The sequence below is a fragment of the Primulina eburnea genome, chromosome 14, assembly GCF_022965805.1.
Source record: "Primulina eburnea isolate SZY01 chromosome 14, ASM2296580v1, whole genome shotgun sequence".
Taxonomy (NCBI): domain Eukaryota; kingdom Viridiplantae; phylum Streptophyta; class Magnoliopsida; order Lamiales; family Gesneriaceae; genus Primulina; species Primulina eburnea.
Window position 1 is genome coordinate 18,733,373 of NC_133114.1, and position 14,837 is coordinate 18,748,209.

Below are 14,837 nucleotides of genomic sequence, written 5' to 3' on the forward strand. Positions count from 1 at the left end.
TTGTGGAAATTCTCGATATAAATACTTTCCAGTCAAGTCAGGATCACAATTTATTTCGAAAAATTCTGTAAGCATAGTCTTCGAGTTGTCATCATCTGCTAGTAGATCACTTACATGTTGTTGGGGTCAAAATAAACCAAATGTTGGTTTGGTGTATGTAGTTGTAACTTAATGACTGAAGGATACATCTTACTGAACTCAAATGATAAAATTCTCCACAATGCTTCAGGCGCACAAATCCACCTTCCATCCACGATTTTGCCCATTTCGTAACTCTAGTGCGACCCGATTAGGACCTTTATGGATGTACTTGTATATATACTTGACACATTTAATCCCTCCACATACTTCCACATTAATATGACAATCATATTTTAATAAAAGCCATGGATTGTATGGGACAACCCAACCATTTCAATGAAGATATTGTCATTGTTGGTAATTGATACCTGGCCACCTTCACGTCTTCAATACAAAGGATATGAATCGTTTCCTCTACATGTGTACTCAACAAATGGCTCTGGAAAGTTCTTCTTACATTTACCATTTACCATGCATGGACAATTTGGTTTGATTGATCCACATGGCCCATATGGTGGACAACTGCTTTGTGTAGATTGGGTTCTTCTGTTTGTGAACGTATTTCAGCATGCACAATTGAGTCAAAGTGATCGGGAGTACACAACTTGTCATTATTTTCAAATAGGACCAACATATGAACATGGAGAAGCCCTCTTTTTTGATACTCAATGACGTACGAATAAGAGCGGACCTTACCCAAAACCCCCTATCCACAATGTCTTTAAACTCTTCAAATTTTGATTTAAATATCCTTGTAACCAAATCCGGACGGTCTTGAGATGATTGACCAGGAAGTAGTTGATATTTTAACTCACTCCAATTTGAATTGCATGTCATTGTAAGCATTATATCTGGTTTTTCATATATTTGTACCATAGTCATGGCATCTTGATACCGTTGGTACATATCACGTGGGCTTCCACCGAAAGATGATGGCAAAACGATTCTGGTACCAACATTTCCTGTAATGCATTTGGTAGATATGTATAATTTGTGAGTTGTAATATATGTTGTGAAAAATAATATTATAATAATTAAGTTATCATACATGCATTATTTTCACCTCCATGTAAACAATCTTGCAATCCTTGGTAAAGTTCAGAACGTATATCACGTTGATTTGAACATATCCATCGTAGTCTTTGTGTTTCAATCTTTACGTAATTGTCAACTACATATTGTTAAAGTAGACGGCCTCCTCTAAGTAGCAAAGATGGCGAATTTTCTTGTATCTGATTAAGAATATAATTTACATTATATGAGTATAGGTGTATATGTAAGTTTTAAATTGTTTTTAATTGAAAAAATGAAGCATAAAGTACAATGTTTTTTCACTGACCTGTAGCATATACGCTGTAACGACCTCGATTTTTTTTCTCTAATCTTAAATCATAAATTCTAAATTACTAAATAAAAAATTTAATATAATCAACCATCATAATAATTTAGCATATGAAATCTCAAGTGCATAAAATAAATCCTAAATCATCTCCTAACCAAAATTCCTAAATCAACCATTGAAAAGATCACTAAAAATAAACTAAAGCATAAAAATATCTCTAATATAAATCATTAGCAAAATATTTATATCATAAATCTTTCTAGTTAGTGCGGAAACATAAAGACCCTCGGATGTGTACTGCTGCACTCGATCGACTCAATCGTCACCGTCTCCAAAAATCATCAAATCCTGCATCATACAAACCTAGTGAGTCTCAAAGACTCAACACGTTCTAAACATAGATAACAAATAATACATATACATCCACATGCATTTAAAAATCATATTTTTATTTAAAATAATCTTTTGAACATAAATAAACCATTAAAAATCATTTGAGCATAAATAGTAAAATCAATTTAAAATAACTTTAAGCATAAATAAATTTTTTAAAAATAGCTTTTATCATTATCATAAACCATATATCATAAAATCATTAAAATCATAAAGATTTCAATCATATATCATTTTGGGTGAAGTTTGATCCTTGAAAGTGAATAGCTTTTATCCTTTGGTCGACTGCAGTCTTAGCTCCACATGGTTCATGAGGGTGTGCACTAGGCTCCACCGTGGAAAAACGATCGTGGGGTCCCTCTGGGGCCTTTCCCCATACACGGGGTCTCTCTGGGGCCTTGGCCCTCACGTCATCCCCACAAAATCATATATCATATCTTTTGTCACAGTCAATTCACATCTCTGAAAATATTTTTCATTTTCTTTAAAAATCATAAAATAAGACAACTTTCTAAAAATAGCATTTTAAACAGTATAAATTGCACATCTTTACCATAAATCATAAAAATACATATTATCATCAAAATCATAATTTTACATCATATCATATCATTTAACATGCGTTATGATCCTTCGAGACACTGCCAAGCGTTTTCGTATTTTCTTAAGTGTAAAAAGACTGTTTTGCCCCTGGACGTAAGAATTCTCAAATTTATCTTTTCCTCACTTTTAATGATATGAGATTATTCTAAATAATTATTTAAGCTTAAATATAATTTTCCATAATTTTATGAAGCATAAAGCTAGGCATTCCAATTTATTCTTTAATTAGCGTTTCGTACCGCGATTAAATCCCGGATAATTCCAAAACTCGTTATTTTGACCCCAAACTTTAAAATTAACATTTTAGTATTTATTCTACCCTTCCAAGTCATGAGCCACACCCGTGGACCCTTGGATCGAAATTTCCCCCTTATATTTTCGAAATTGACACAATAGTGAACCTACCATGCCATCTCCCAATTTACTCGAGCCACGCCCGAGCCACCTCGAGCCAAACCCTAGCCAACTCCCCTAGGCACCCTCTTGACCAAGCCCAGCAAAAAGAACCAGCTCCTAGCTCACCCAACACTTCTGGAACCGAGACCCAATATGCATGCGTGTGTGCGTGTGACTTCTTTGCCAAATCTAGGACTCCTACCCCAACTAGGACTCTCCCAGCCGAGCCACCACCGAGCCCACACGACCCTCGCCATCCCTGGACCATGCTCCACCCTTGCCCAGACCAGACCAGAGCCCCTAACCCACGCACAAAGCTTTTGTATCTAGGAAACCTAATAGCGCGTCACCTTGCTGCCCTGCGGCCCCTTGTTTTGCTCAAGCCAGAAGCGAGCCAGCCGCACCATCCCCTAGCCTGACCCCTGCCCATGAGCCTAGGACCCTAATGAACCTACCCTGAGCCACCCAGCCCCAGCAGCGAGCCCCCTTGACCGCTGCTGTACTCCACTAGCGCGCGAGGAGTCCTTGCGTTAAAGGACTCCTCCTAGGCTGCAACCAAGGCTAGGACCCTTCCTGACCCTGAACCACGTCCAGCACGAGCCCCCCTCGAGACTTGGTCGAACCCCAAGACCCCATGCATAGTGATCGAGCCTCATGAATTTGCACAAATCCTACATCCTACGGTTCTACTTGGCTAACAAAATCCTACGGTTCCAGCTTAATATGTCCTTTTATTTTATCATGTTTTACCCCTAATTCAATCATATTTTATCATGTTTTGGCAGCGCACTTGTGGGGACCCGGACGCTAATCTTGTTCTTAAACATCATTGGACTAATTAATCAATTATATTAAACAGGGTCTAAATTAGTTTTTTTAATGCGGAACGTAATGGAAATCATGCTAGTATACATATCAGTATATTACAAGCTACACATCTATATCAGTATTAAAGTACACATTTAGTCCTATGTACAATTATTCAAACTAGGGTTAACATCTAACTAACAAGTGTCCAAACCCTATCTTCATTCCAAGTCCGTAGTCTCCACTCTAATCATGATCTTTCTTCATTTCCTCGACCCTAAACATGTCCCACCTGTTGTCATGCACACATACAAACAAGACAACAGCCGGATAACTCCGGTGAGAATTACATTCCCAGTATAAATCATGTATACATGCATTTGATATAACAAGTATAAAAGCATGAAATAAACATTCATAACATGTATCAAAATCAGAAACATGAATCAACACAACTCGGAATCACACTCCGTGATTCTTTAGACTCAGACTCGACTCATCCTAATCTAGGGATCCCACTCGGAATAAGAACATACACCCACCTACACTCCCGATCGGGGTGGTGGTATGTTCTTATTCACGGGCTTTGGCCCTTTCCATATCGAACACCAGTAATAGAAGAACTTCATTCTATCCACATCGATATGACCAAACATCCGGTGTCTTGACCTATCCGTCATAGACTTTGGCATTTTTACCAATATCCTATCCTGTGACAATGTGCAATGTGCCAGTGACGATTCCCTCACTATCTGGCACTATTGTCACAAGATTATTCATTTAAAATTAGACATATCCGCCTATGATTCAAAACATCAATCAATAAATCAATGATATCAATCTCATTCAATTGCAAATAACAATGCAATAAAATAAAGTATGTGATTTTGGGAGACTCAAGTTAAATCCAACTTGAGTTGTGAAATCCCACATTCACATCAATTTATACCTTTGTCTTCTCGGTCTGACAAGGTCGAAGTATCGAAGTCAAGTCTGTCCATATCAAATCTGAAATAACAATATCAACTAGACCGTGTCAATATACCACTTAATTCAAAGCTTGTTCTGATCAATACGCAAATCAAAACATAATCTGATCAATATCGAATCAAGACACAATCTAATCCATATCGACGATATCACGATATAATCGAAGTCACTATTGAATCTGATCATAATCAATCTACTGATGTTTCGACGGCATAACAGTACAGTCTCCGTAAACCCGTCAATTTCAACATCATAGGTATAACAACACAGCCCATAATTAATATCAATACAAAGTCTCATGTCAAGTCTGTACAGTCTCGCAATACCGGCAATACAATATCAGTATATACGAATGAATAACTCATCTGATTCAAATCTGACTAAAATCAATATATCCAGTGATACAGTATAAATCAGATATCAATTCCAATATCACATAATCGATAATACCATAATTCTGATATCAAATCGGTATAATTACAATCGAATCAACTCTGAAAATTCATAACAATTTCATACATAGTCCGTTCTTCAATCTGACTTCAGATATACGATACCTACTATATCAGAAACACCATATATGATTCATATTCAATTCTGACAACATCATAATTTCAAGTCATGTCTAAACGTAACACAACTTACGTCCAGTTGTAGCTTGCGTTGATATAAACACGGTACTGAAGTCGGATTTAAAATCAGACAGACGGATTTATCGTAAATCCCAATTTCCCACGTCGAAGCAACTTAAAGCCTTTTTCACGGAAACTCTCTATTGCTGAATGAAGAATTCATTTCATTTACATACATATATATATATATATATATATATATATATATATATATATATATATATATATATACACACACACGTTGCATGATAACCCAAGTGTCGAGTTTTTGTTCCGCATGCCTCGCGCATATGCGCCTGGCTTCCTGCCCGGCATCTCAAAATTTATCCACTCGCGCATGTGCGCGCACTCGTCTCGCGCATATGCGCGAGACTTACTGTCTCGGCGGAATGCAACTCGCGCATATGCGCGCTTCTATGTCGCGCATGTGAGCCGTATTCTCTGGAGATGCTGTTGGACAACTCACGCATATACGCGCCCTAACGCCGCGCATATGCGCGGCGTGAGGGCGCGTGCGCGGGGTTTTCTGCCCAATTCGCGCATGTGTGCGCACCAACTCGCGCATGTGCACATGGCGTCTCCTTCGCACATATTTCGCGTCTTTTCTCGTCTTTTCCGGTCCGATCTTTTCTGTCTAAAATCATATCAATTATCACCAAATCATTTCCGATTACGGTAATCAAATTTTCGGGCCTTACATTTCTCCCCCCCCCCCCCCCCCCCGAAGATTTGATTTCGTCCTCGAAATCATAGGAAATCACATCAGATAAAGAAAGAAATGTATGATAGAAGCTAATCAGAAACTCATTGCAATGCAGCACTTCTGAAATCTCAATCTCATATTAGATTCTATCTCTTAGGTAGCTTCTTTCAATGCCTTGCCAACTTTACTGTATCTCCAACGACAGAATAGTCTTCATTCTGAATTTTCATTCTTTCACACATCCCTGATTTTAATTTGAAGAAGAATTTAAGAAGTGTAATATCATCGTACTACTTAAGATCATTTTGATAAAATCAATTGCAATACTGGCTATACAACATCCGTATATACCAATCAATAGTTCCTAACAACTCAATCTCGGCCTCAAATACCAACAGTCATCGCCCGCCATTGGCATATTTCATATCAATTTCTGAGCTATCGTCATTTGCTTCTGAATCAGTTTCATTTTCGTTATCAGATCTCTGACCCTATCAAATTCAATCTCAGGCATCACTGCAGTATCATTCCCATACGAAGGAAATCCACAGTTCTCATTGTACAATACCTCGACTAAAGCTATTTCGATACTCATCTAATAGCTATTTGTACAATAATTCATAAAGTGACAAGACATCAGGTCACTAGTGCTAAAATCCAGCACTACAGTTCCTGGATATCCTCCAGTATCTAGATAGTTCGCTCCGACTATCCGTCAATCTATAAACCATAGATGAAAAATCATGCTATACATTCTGCCACAAGTACAAAATCAACCAAAAATCACGGTATGATATAATCAACTCTGGCATTCAATACAATCTGACCCCTTTTCTGACATACCTCTCAGTCGTCTAGTCATATCTGTACATCATCATGTACAATATAACATATGCAGATTTGAACAATCGTTCAATCATAACCACCTCCTGGTACAGTCTTGGCAGGATTTTTGTAAGTCTATCACCAGATCCATAGAATTGTACCCCTATTTCTATTCAGAAATCGATAATCTGTATAACCAATCTCCTGGTTTCTATCTTCCTGTCTTCATCTGTCAGCGATTTAGACATTTCAATACAAATTCTGACATAATTTATTTCATTTGTTTACATCAAAACTGTCCGTTCGAATTATCACACATTTCCTGTTACCAGAATAATACTAAATCTACTACTGTGTGCATCTGACAATACCTGTCATTTCAAATTCGAAATATCTGGCATAAACAAATCAGTTAATTATATAAAATAAAGCATTACTTACCTGGTATTCTGATTGACACACTGTTCTAACTATCGAAATCAAGTTCTGAACAGTTTGATCAAACTTCTGAACTACTGTAATTTTCCAAATCAGCTCTGAGTCGGCTTGAACTGTATATAATCCCAACGGTTCATAACAATCGGTATCAAATACGGATTCAGAATAACAGCAACATCGAATCGGATTCAAAATACCAAACATTGATACTGATCTAGTAAACTCATAAAACGTAATTTCTGAAATTCTGCCATTTTCAACGTCGTTTTCAGCCACTGATCACGGTCTTAACTATGCTACAATCAATCATACGCGGCGAATACATCAAAATATCATAGATAAAACGAGTAAAAATTCATCAGAACATTTCTGAAAACAAGATTTATCAACCCATACACAAAACTAAAGTATTTTACAGAGAAACACATAATCAGATGTAACTCTAACTCTCGGGCAGTAAATCTTCTAACTGAAATTTCAATTCAATCAATATCATTATGTACAAAGTTCTGAAAATAATCACAATATCTGATATCGAGTCAAGGCTGAAATCAATCTCCCTGGTTAGAATCAATCCTGAAATTTCATCTGGGACAACCGTAGTAACGCTCCTGTCCCTAGCAACTCAATCAATGATTCATTCTATCTCAGTAAATCAACTGATTATCTAAGGAATTACTCCATTCCTTTCGATAATCCTCGAATCATAAATAATATGGATATCAAAGGAGTTTTAAATCGAAAATCCTTACCGCATATTATTTATTATTCGGCCATTTCAGGTCCGAATCTTACCATTTCCTGGCAAGAATCTACTAGAACTCTGTACTTGCCAACATATCAATATCAGTAATGTGGTCGGAATCGGACAACACAAGTACCACCTAATATAACTCCATCTCATTCCCCTCTTACTGCAGTATACGATATTAACAGAGTTCACTGATATCAATCTTCCCTCAACAGATAAAGGAATCAATAGTACAATACATACAGACCCAACAGAACAAAGCATATATCCATGCAATTCATACAAAATCATGTATAAGAAGTATGAGTATTTCTCAATACATACTCAAAATAATCATAAAAGAACAGTTACATGTTGCTATCCCATCAAGTGCATCATGGGCCTGTCTCTTGGTCCTTACAACCAGATGATTCTGCTCCATGAAATCTTCGGGAGCCTTTCTGTGGACAAACCCTAGCAAAATGTCCTTGCTGTTTACAGAAATTACATCTACTAGTCACTCCATGGCATTGCTCCGTGGGATGTCTTCCTCCGCAGGTTCAACAATAAATCCCCGTATAACTCGGGCTAGAACCACTGGAGCTAGATGAACCGCTCCCTAATTTCTTAAACTTCTTCTTTTGAACTTTCAAATGCTCTTTCTTTCCACCACTGCTGCTGCCAATCTCAATTCTGGAAGGCAATTGTTGTGGTATCGGTCTCGGGAGAACTTATGAAGTTTCCTTTTGTCTCATCAGAATGGTTTCTGCTCTTCTGGCTCGATTTAGAGTATCAGCAAAGTTATTCGGTTGTTTCACATTTACCAATGTACGTATCTCCAGATTCAATCTCTGGATGAATTGATCAAATACAGCACATTATTCCTAGCCACTTGAGGAGCAAAACGTAGCAAAGTGAAAAACTGGGCCAAATACTCATCAATCTTCAACTGACCCTGTCTTAGATTTGCAAACTCTGCACTTTTATCTAGTCTGTACGATAGAGGTACAAATCTTTGATAAAATTCAACTTTGAAAATTTTCCACGTAATCACTGAACCACGTTGTTCTATGGCTTCCCTGGTTACCAGCCACCAACTCCTTGTGACTTCCCGTAACTGGTTCCCAATCAGTTTAATTCTACAATCATCTGTGAAACTCAGAAATTCAAATTGCATTTCTATATCCTCCAGCCAATTCTCACAATCAACCGGCGTCTCAGTACCCCTCAAAATCGGCGGTTGAAACGACTAAAACCTCATCAACTGTGTTTCCATCAGAGTTTCTGACACATCCATTAGATCCGTCAAAGTACTACCTCGTTCTGGATTTCTTCTAGGAGGAACATCTGATGATCACAAATGTTAGTAGCAACAGGAGACAAATCCGTCTCAATCCTAATTCTGATCTGCTTACCTCTGATCAAGAACTGGTTCTGATCCAGTTTCAAATAATACACATTACCAAATCAACTCAGATATTCAGGTAACATGTATCTTTATAAACAGTAAAAAAATACTGAAATCTTAGCATATATAATGTAATTTCAACATTATATTCCATCATATGCCATGTAGCTTTAGGCAGTAAAACATAATATCATGCTAGCATACACAATGTCATTCAACATTATAATAAATCACATGCTAGCAATCACATGCAATGAAAGAAAATTCATTCTACCCCGCTCACTCTTCTCCTATTTCAGTCTCAAGAACCTACAGTTCTAGACCTAATGCTCTGATATCACCTGTTGTGGGGACCCGGACGCTAATCTTGTTCTTAATCATCATTGGGACTAATCAATCAATTAAATTAAACAGGGTCTAAATTTTTTTAAAAAAAATACGGAACGCAATGGAAATCATGCTAGTATACATATCAGTATATTACAAGCTACACATCTATATCAGTATTAAGGTATACATTTAGTCCTATGTACAGTTATTCAAACTAGGGTTAACATCTAAATAACAAGTGTCCAAACCCTATCTTTATTCCAAGTCCGTAGTCTACACTCTAATCATGATCTTTCTTCATTTCCTCGACCCTGAACCTGTCCCACCTGTTGTCATGCACACATACAAACAAGACAACAGCCAGATAACTCCGTGAGAATTACATTCCCAGTATAAATCATGTATACATGCATTTGATATAACAAGTATAAAAGCATGAAATAAACATTCATAACATGTATCAAAATCAGAAACATGAATCAACATAAACTCAGCATATAACATGTATCACATCCGACACATGAATCAATACAACTCGGAATCACACTCCGTGATTCTTTAGACTCAGACTCGACTCATCCTAATCTAGGGATCCCACTCGGAATAAGAACATACACCCACCTACACTCCCGATCGGGGTGGTGGTATGTTCTTATTCACGGACTTTGGCCCTATCCATATCGAACACCAGTAATAGAAGAACTCCATTCTATCCACATCGATATGATCAAACATTCGGGTGTCTTGACCTATCCATCATAGACTTTGGCATTTTCACCAATATCCTATCTTGTGACAATGTGCAATGTGCAATGTGCCAGTGACGATTCCATCACTATCCGGCACTATTGTCACAAGATTATTCATTTACAATTAGACATATCCGCCTATGACTCAAAACATCAATCAATAAATCAATGATATCAATCTCATTCAATTGCAAATAACAATGCAATAAAATAAAGTATGTGATTTTGGGAGACTCAAGTTAAATCCAACTTGAGTTGTGCAATCCTACATTCACATCAATTTATACCTTTGTCTTCTCGGTCTGATGAGTTCGAAGTATCGAAGTCAATTCTGTCCATATTAAATCTGAATAACAATATCAACTAGACCGTGTCAATATACCACTTAATTCAAAGCTTGTTCTGATCAATACGCAAATCAAAACATAATCTGATCAATATCGAATCAAGACACAATCTAATCCATATCGACGATATCACGATATAATCGAAGTCACTACTGAATCTGATCATAATCAATCTACTGATGTTTTGACGACATAACAGTACAGTCTCCGTAACCCGGTCAATTTCAACATCACAGGTATAACAACACAGCCCATAATTAATATCAATACAAAGTCTCATGTCAAGTCTGTACAGTCTCGCAATACCGGCAATACAATATCAGTATATACGAATCAATAACTCATCTGATTCAAATCTGACTAATATCAATATATCCAGTGATACAGTATAAATCAGATATCAATTCCAATACCACATAATCGATAATACCATAATTCTGATATCAAATCGGTATAATTACAATCGAATCAACTCTAAAAATTCATAACAATTTCATACACAGTCCGTTCTTCAATCTGACTTCAGATATACGATGCCTACTATATCAGAAACACCATATATGATTCATATTCAATTCTGACAACATCATAATTTCAAATCATGTCTAAACGTAACACAACTTACGTCCAGTTGTAGCTTGCGTTGATATAACACGGTACTGAAGTCAGATTTAAAATCAGACGGACGGATTTCTCGTAAATCCCAATTTCCCACGTCGAAGCAACTTAAAGCCTTTTTTTCCCGGAAACTCTCGATTGCTGAATGAAGAATTCATTTCATTTACATACATATATATATATACACGTTGCATGATAACCCAAGTGTCGAGTTTTTGTTCCGCATGCCTCGCGCATATGCGCGCCCAAGGCCCGCGCATATGCGCCTGGCTTCCTGCCCGGCATCTCAAAATTTATCCACTCGCGCATGTGCGCGCACTCGTCTCGCGCATATGCACGAGACTTACTATCTCGGCGGAATGAAACTCGCGCATATGCGCGCTTCTATGTCGCGCATGTGCGCCGTATTCTCTGGAGATGCTGTTGGACACCTCGCGCATATGCGCGCCCTCACGCCGCGCATATGCGTGGGGTCGTCTGCCCAATTCGCGCATGTGTGCGCACCAAACTCGCGCATGGCGTCTCCTTCGCACATATTTCGCGTCTTTTCTCGTCTTTTCCGGTCCGATCTTTTCTGTCTATAATTATATCAATTATCACCAAATCATTTCCGATTACGGTAATCAAATTTTCGGGCCTTACAACACTCGTTGGATTCAAAAAAAGTTTTTCATAAAATCGTAAAAACATCGTGTTTTTGAAAATATACGATCTACCGTAAAAATAATCGAATACCTATTTTATTCATGCATCAACAATTAAATCATGCATAATATGATTTGTATGATGTTAAAAGAGTTTAGGAAACGTACATTTGCGTTTATAACGCTCAATTATTCGATCTTCGACGAGGGTGCGATGTTGGACGACCGGACGACGAAGAACACGAGCTTTTCTTTCTTCTAAATTTCGAAAATCTGAATTGTGTGTGCAAGGGTGATTCACGGCTGTTTTGTGATTATTTTTTAGATTAAAAGACTTGGGTTTACTTATTTATAAACTTAATTATATAATGGGCTTTGGTTTTGGGCTTGCAAGCTTAAGGGTAATTGGGCCTACATAAATTAATTAAATTGTGCTCAATAACACTTGATTAATTAAATAATAAAAGTTTATAAAATAAGTTTCCATAAAATAATATTTTTGATCTTTTAAAACTCCTTGTTTGCCCAAAACCGGCTTCCCGGGAAAAATCGAGCTTGATTCGTAAAATAATTCGAACTCCAACATTTTTAGGAAAATTAAATCATATTTAATCATATTAGGAAGCCTTGCCACTATTTAAATAAAAATGCATATTCTTGTCTTGGTCGTCCGCGATCTTCTTTTCTCTGCCTATTATCGAATATTCGGGTAAAAATCCTTAATTTCATGAAAACATGTCACATAATCATTTAATCATGCAATCCTATATTTAATCATATAATAAACATCATGCTAGCATTTAAAAGCAATTAAATAAAACAATTAAGCAATTAAAATATTTTTGCATGCATGTGGTTTACGTGGACTGATTTTTCGGACGTTACATACGCCTAGTAATTTAAGCATGTTAACCGGGTACCATTGATATTTCGGCTATTTATGTCCCAACCATATGTACCATATGGCAGAAGGAGTGGATATTGTAGAGGATCATAATAGCCAACTACATCTTGAATGCTGATAAGATTTCCACCGATACCTTGTAGAGTAATATATCAACCGCTCAAAGTTTCTTGAAATTTGTTGTCAACAATTACAGCTGCTACTTGAGATGTTGTTGGTAAACTATATTGATGTTCATTAGGTTTTGTTGCATGATGATGAGGCTACAGTTAGGTATGTCTTGACATTTGCCAATTTGCCGAAACACGTGCACAAATGGATTGTGTTGATCAAGAATATTTTGTATCTGAAGCAATAAGTCTCGCCTTAGTTCTGGATTTTCATGAAATCTATTGTCCATATCATGATCTGTGTCTACTATCCACATCTGCATGTACCGTGGCCTACACTTCTCATTTGGTATAAGACTTCCAATCGAGTGATATATTGATCCATGGGCACGAAATGTGTAAATTCCATGTGTACCGGTTGTTAAGGACTCATCTAAGTTGACTCCCATCGATGTAAAAGAGAAAACATGATTGTATGCCCTTATGAACTGCCGAAAATGTCTGCCTTCCTCATTATCCGCAGCATACAACTCTTGCAATTCAATAGGAGAAGGGATATGATCCAAATTTTGTATTTCCATTTCTACAGCAGAATTGTGATGTTTCACCATGAAACAATAGAGCTTGTCAATGTATACAAATTCTTGGGTCAGACAATTGCCATCGATAATTTATCCCACTTTCACCGAAATTTCTTGCTAGGTTACGATATCGACGTGGACGTGGATATCGTTGTATGTTAGTAATGACATTGTTTTCACTGAAGTTAATTCTTGCAATATTGTTCAAATGAATTTTCAAACTAACAAATTAAAAAAGAAATAGTTGTTGGAAGATTGAATGAATAAGCTTCCTAGTTTATTTTTCAATCAATTTTTGAAACTTTTAAATGATAAAATAAGTGTGCATATAATTTTCAAAATTATATTAAAAAATCAATCAATTGGTTCATGGAGTTTTATCAAAGTTAGTAAATAATATATTGAGAACTTGAGAGGGGAAATTGATGCCAGAAGCAATAAAAAGATTTTTGTGACAGAAATACACGCATGTATGTCAGAAATAGAAAATGTAGTGAAACAATTATTGTATCAAAGTAATACTTATTGATCCAACATATTTTGATTCAATTATTTGGTTTTAAGCGATTATACGCCGTTATATGTTGCATGAAATACCTACCTTGTTCATTGTTTTTATCATACAATTGTTGCAATACAATCGGAGATGAAATACCATCTAATTTTGAGAAACCATTTTTGCAGCACAGTTTAGGTGTTTCATTATGAAAAAGTTAAGCTTGACAATATAGAAAAATCGTTGGTTTGTACAAATGCCATCAACCATTATGTTGACTATTTTTAATTTTTTTGATAGATTATGATATCGATGTCGACGTAAATGGTGTTTTTGAGCCCTAACAATAATGTTATTTTAATATTTATATATCAAGCAGTTATATGTTGATTTCAGGTGCCTTATATTATACATAGATGACATAATGCAAAGTCATGAAAAAAAATGGTACATGTTACGTCAAAAGGAGTATTTGAATTTAGTATATTACCTTGATGATTTAAATAAGTTAGACGTTGACATGTGCTAGTACTCCCTTGCTCAAAATTTGATGTCATTGTTTGATAAGATAATGTCTGTATACGACACACTTGTCCAACTGTAGTTGCGCTGATTCTTGACATTTAAAATGAATGTTAAATAATTAATTATTTTGTTGTTCAAATTATTAGATATGAAAAATATTTAAATGATGATGTTACATTAATAAA

At 36.4% G+C, this 14,837-nt stretch overlaps 1 long non-coding RNA gene across 1 annotated transcript; it reads right to left on the reverse strand.

The window, feature by feature from the left end:
- Positions 1 to 930: 930 nt before the first annotated feature.
- On the reverse strand, positions 931 to 14,737 carry LOC140813248 (uncharacterized). Its single transcript, XR_012113862.1, has 3 exons — positions 14,618 to 14,737; positions 1,130 to 1,313; positions 931 to 1,043 (listed from the first exon to the last, which is right to left on the reverse strand). It is a non-coding gene; the product is annotated as an uncharacterized lncRNA (long non-coding RNA).
- Between the last annotated feature and the right edge of the window lie 100 nt (positions 14,738 to 14,837).